Here is a 5804-nt window from a genome sequence, read left to right as displayed (position 1 = left end):
TTTTTGCGACAGAGAAAAGACATAAGTGTGTGTGTGTGTGTGTGTGTGTGTGTGTGTGTGTGTGTGTGTGTGTGTGTGTGTGTGTGTGTGTGTGTGTGTGTGTGTGTGTGTGTGTGTGTGTGTGTGTGTGTGTGTGTGAACTGGGATTATCCTTTTTTTATCTCTCTTTGTTGGGTACTGAGGTCATGGGGTTGTAGGTGGGTACGAAGGTGACTCTCTCTCTCTCTCTCTCTCTCTCTCTCTCTCTCTCTCTCTCTCTCTCTCTCTCTCTCTCTCTCTCTCTCTCTCTCTCTCTCTCTCTCTCTCTCTCTCTCAGATTAATTGTTCTTTTCTTTTTTGTCCACTAAGTCTCATTGCTGCAGTTTTAAAGAAGGCTTAAGACAATTCTTCGTTGGCCTTTCATTAACCAACGCTGACAAGACTTCACATAATAAACGACTCTAAACTAATGAAAATACGCAAAGAGAAAGGTGGAATGAAAAGGATGTAAAGGGAAGAAGAGGGAGTTAAGGAAAATAAATGGGAAGCGAAGGAGGAGGAGGAGGAGGAGGAGAATATATATTTTTTTATTTAGCAAACTTTGGCAAGGCTTCAGAACACGCCTTCACAAGTTGAACATCCATCTAACATCTATTTAACATCCATTTAACATTCATCATTAACATTTTAGCGCGTGATCAATGTCGTGGAAATTACTTGAGAATACACAGTTATTTAATTAGCTTCTGAAAACGCCTAAAATAGTTGAGCATTCATTAGGCATTCATTTAGCATTCACTCGGCATTTCTCATTAGTATTTTTAGCGCGTGTTCTGTGTGGCTGGATTTAGTCTCTTGACCGTAATGAGGAAAAATGACAGGGTGATGTAATTAATGATTCTAATTATAATCGTCACGTTAAGGGTCTCTGTTCCGTTCACTCACCTTGCTGGGTCACGGGAAAGAAGAGGAAGAAGAAGAAGAAGAAGAAGAAGAAGAAGAAGAAGAAGAAGAAAAAGAAGAAGAAAAAGAAAAATAAGTTGATGATAATGAAGAAGGACGTAGAACAAAAAAAGGAAGAAAAGTGAAGAAAAGAAAAAAGAAAGAACGAAGAAAAAGAAAGGAAGAAGGAAGAATGTAAAAAAAAATAGGAAAGAAGAAAATACAGAAAAAGAAAAAAAGAAAACAGAAAACGAAGAAAGATGAAGAAAATGTTGAAGAAGAAAGAAGAAAAAGAAGAGAAAGAAAATGAAGATGATGAAAAAGAAGAAAAGGAGGAGGAGGAGGAGGAGAGGGGAAAAAGAGGAGGAGGAGAAAGGGAAAGAGAAGTTATTTTTACCGTTATTTTTGTTGTTTGGTGGTGGGGGTGGTGGTGGTGGTGGGGGTGGGGGTGGTGGGAGGGGGGGAAGGGGGAAACAACTGCAATACTATCACCGTTCACATTCTTTCAGCGTCAAAACAAAAGAGTATCGGATCCTTCTACGACACGAGAGGTTATGGGGTCGAGGTTATATAAGGGATTCGACCATTTATATTTTTCCTCCTCCTTATATTCTTTTCTCCTTCAACACCACCACCATCATCATCATCTTCTTCTTCTTCTTCTTCTTCTTCTTCTTCTTCTTCCTTGAGCTGCTTCCTTTACCGTAAAAAAAATAAGGAGCGTCTTCGAGTTGTTGTTGTTGTTGTTGTTGTTGTTGTTTCTTCTTCTTAGAAAAAAAAAGAAAATCGATCCCATTCCCATCTCTCCTCTCCAGTGTGTGTGTGTGTGTACTGAGGCAGGCGTGTGTGATTGTGTCTGTGTGTGTGTGTGTGTGTGTGTGTGTAGCCCATCAGTGTTCAGTGGAGGTATTTTATTTACTTTATAGTTGTGTGGTTGATATTTTTTTATACATGTTTTGCTTATTATTATTTTTATTATTATTATTATTATTATTATTATTATTATTATTATTATTATTATTAACGCAGCAGCAGTAGCAGTAGTAATGGTGGTAGTAGTAGTAGTAATAGTAATAGTAGTAGTAGTAGAAGTAGTAGTAGTAGTTGTAGTAGTAGTAGTAGTAGTAGTTGTAGTAGTAGTAGTAGTAGTAGTAGTAGTAGTAGTAGTAGTTGTAGTAGTAGTAGTAGTATGGCTGGCCGATTGAGGGACTGCCTGATCTCTGTGCATGTGGATCACCAAATGATGTCACCCACACAATGACATGTAAAAAAGGAGGCTTCGTCTGTATTCGACACGATGAAGTGAGGGATCTGACAGCCAGCATGCTCGGGGAGGTATGCCAAGACGTCACTACCGAGCCGGCACTGCTTCCCCTGGACGGCGAACACCTTCGGTACAGGACAGCCAATACCTCACAGGAGGCACGGGTTGATGTAAGTGCCCGCGGATTCTGGGTGCGCGGACAGCGGGCGTTCATGGACATCCGCATATTCGACCCGATGGCTGCCTGTCACCTTGAGCTGCCCCTGCAGGCCGCCCACCACAGGAACGAGCAGGAGAAGACAAGGGCATACGGTGAAAGAATCCAACATGTGGATCAGGGCAGCTTCACCCCCCTCGTCTTCACCACATCCGGCGGGATGGGTCCCAGGGCCCAATGCTTCTACGCACGCCTCGCGGAACTAATCTCAGAAAAGAAGCATCAGCCAAGGAGTCACGTTGTCGCCTGGATGAGGTGTCGCCTCTCGTTCTTCCTGCTCAGGTCGGCCATCCTATGTCTCAGGGGCACCAGACACTCTGGCCCAAAAGCCACCAACATCTCCAATATGGACTATGAAGCCACAGTGGTGGAGAGTGACATTAGGGTGGGTCGGGAGTGACTTGAGTAGGGAAGAAAAGGGGGATCTAGACGTAATAGATGATAGGTGATTTAGTGTCAGGTAGTATTAGTGATATGGTTGGATGCCACAGTCATTAGCGAACAGAGTTGGGGCTAATGACCTCCAAGCTATGGAGCCCTCCATGATTATGTGTCGGGAAAATAAACATGGGTGGAGGTATCATTTATGTAGTAGTTGTAGTAGTAGTAGTAGTAGTAGTAGTAGTAGTAGTAGTAGTAGTAGTAGTAGTAGTAGTAGTAGTAGTAGTAGTAGTAGTAGTAGTAGTAGTAGTAGTAGTAGTAGTAGTAGTAGTAGTAGTAGTAGTAGAGACTGATATAATTAATTTAAAAAACGTTTGTCACTATCTGGGTCATTATCGTTGTCATTAGAACCTATCTAGGGGGAGGAGGACGTAGATGAGGAAGAGGAAGAGGAGGAAAGGGAAAAGGAGGACATGAAAGAGGAAGACTTGATGAAAGGAAGGAGGAGCTGGAGAAGGAGGGGACGATGCAGCAGTTGGAGGAGGAGGAGGAGGAGGAGGAGGAGGAGCAGGTGGGAGTGACAGGTAGATAATGAGTCAACCTCAACTAAACTCTCCCTTCTCCTCCACCTCCTCTTCTTCCATCTCCTCCTCCTCCTCCTCCTCTTCCTCCTCTTTCCTCTTCTCTTGCTCCTGAGTTATTTTCCTTATTCTCTTCCTTATCTTTCTTTCTTTCTTTCTTCCTCTTCTTCTTCTTCTTCTTCTTCTTATTATTATTATTATTATTATTCTTCATATTCTTCTTCTTCTTCTTCTTTTCTTCTTCTTCTTCTTCTTCTTCTTCATCTTCTTCTTCTTCTTCTTCTTCTTCTTCTTCTTCTTCTTCTTCTTCTTCTTCTTCTTCTTCTTCTTCTTCCTCTTCTTCCTTTAGCCTTCATTCGATCGATGTATTTACTAACTAAACATTGGCCCTACTCCTCCTCCTCCTCCTCCTCCTCCTCCTCCTCCTCCCACCTTCCTTCTCTAGACCCAGTAACCTCCTCCTGTTTATCCTCTTTTTTTTATATACCAAGCCAATTCTTTTTTGCAGTCTTCTCCTGCTACCCTGCCCTCCTCCTCCTCCTCCTCCTCCTCCTCCTGTTGATTATTATGTTTTATTGTCCGTCAAACATAATTATGATAAAAGATTGGCTCACGGAAATCGATAGTGAGAGAGAGAGAGAGAGAGAGAGATAAGAAAGAGATGAGAACAACGTGAACCACAATGGGAATAAAAAGAAAGAAAAAAAGGTAATTGTTTGTTAAGGAAAATTTAAATAGCAAGAGAATATACATTTTTTTTATTAATCTTCTTACATACATAACGGGAAGGAACTTAAAAAAAACCCGGCCTCGAGATTCTAATTTCCATAGATAAAATTAGGCTTCTGATTTTTCATTTTCTTTCCTCTTTCTGTTTATCTGTGTCTGGCTTTCTCTCTCTCTCTCTCTCTCTCTCTCTCTCTCTCTCTCTCTCTCTCTCTCTCTCTCTCTCTCTCTCTATCTATCTATCTATCTATCTATCTATCTATCTATTTGTCTGTCTGTCTGTCTGTCTGTGTGTGTATTCTCCATTTCATTTCATTTCCTTTCATTTTCCTGTCCTTTTATTTTATCCTTCATTTATTTTTTTCCGTCTCTTTCCTTTTCATTCTTATTCCTTTCATTTTCTCTCCGTTCCTTTCCTCTTCTTTTCTTTCAATTCCGTTCCTTTTCTTTTCTTTTCTCTCTCGTTCTATTCTCATCCACTCTCTACTTTCTCACACACATATAGGGTTCGCCAGCCACCACAGGGATCAGTTTACACTATGAACAGAGAAGCCAGGCAGCGGTTACCCACCACTAACATCTATATACACGGGTGACGCAGACAGGAGGCAACACAGTATACAGCGGACCGTTTACCGCCGACCAGGGCCACGAAGAACGATCAGTAGAGACTCGATCTGCATTGCTCTTCAGTTCGACGGCTTTAGGAGGGCGTTGTAGGCGGGGGCAGAGGACGGAGGGGAGGAAGAGGAGTGACAGAGGAGCAGGAGGAGGGAAGAAAAGGACAGGAAGGAAGAGGGAGAGGGACAGAATGATTGAGGTGGAAGTAGAGGGAAGAAGGAAGGTGAGAGACGGAGAGGACGAGGGAAGAAGAGGAGGGGTGAAGAAGAGAAACAGATGAGGATGGAGGAGGGTCAGAATGATTGAGGTGGAAGGAGAGGGAAGAAAGAAGGTGAGTGACGGAGAGGAGAAGGACGGAAGAAGGGGAGAGGTAAAGGAGGGAAGAAGGGGAGAGGTAAAGGAGAGAAACATGAGGAAGGAGGAGGGGGAGAATGATAGAGGTGGAAGTGGATGAGATTACGAGATTGAATAAGGAAGGTGAGAGAAGAGGAGGGAAGAAGAGGAGCAGGAGGAAGAGAGAAAAGACGAGGAAAGAAGAACAGAATGATGGAAGTGGAGGAAGTAGGTGAAAATACAAGAAGGAAGAAGAAAGGCTAGAGAGAGGGAGAAGAGGAGAAGGAAGAAGAAGAAGAGAGGTAAAGAAGAGAATCAGGAGTAATCGAGTAATGCAAGAAAAGAGAAATGGTCAAAGAAAGAGAGAAAAAACACAAAAGGGACCAGTTCGGGACATGCGCACAACCCTAACGTTAACATGCTCAGTGGAGACGTTCTTTTGTGACCTAGTTTTTCGTCGTATTATTGTTTGGGTTCTCGTTCTCGGGCGTTCGTGGTCGAGGGAAGGCGTGAGACGAAGAGGAGGTTGGCGGATGTGTTTGTAAATAAAGAGAGGTTGTGTTTAGATAAGGCCATTTATAAAGGAGGTGAGGGAGTACTCGTGTGTGTGTGTGTGTGTGTGTGTGTGTGTGTGTGTGTGTAGGGGGTGTAGGTATGTGTGGGAGGGGGCAGAGGAGGAGAAGGGGGGGGGGTAGTGTGTGTGTGTGTGTGTGTGTGTGTGTAGCAAGGCCAGTGAGCGTAAATATATTTTTTTTATTTC

This window comes from Eriocheir sinensis, chromosome 37 (assembly GCF_024679095.1).
Source record: "Eriocheir sinensis breed Jianghai 21 chromosome 37, ASM2467909v1, whole genome shotgun sequence".
NCBI lineage: Eukaryota > Metazoa > Arthropoda > Malacostraca > Decapoda > Varunidae > Eriocheir > Eriocheir sinensis.
Note: the sequence above shows the minus strand (reverse complement) of the source record.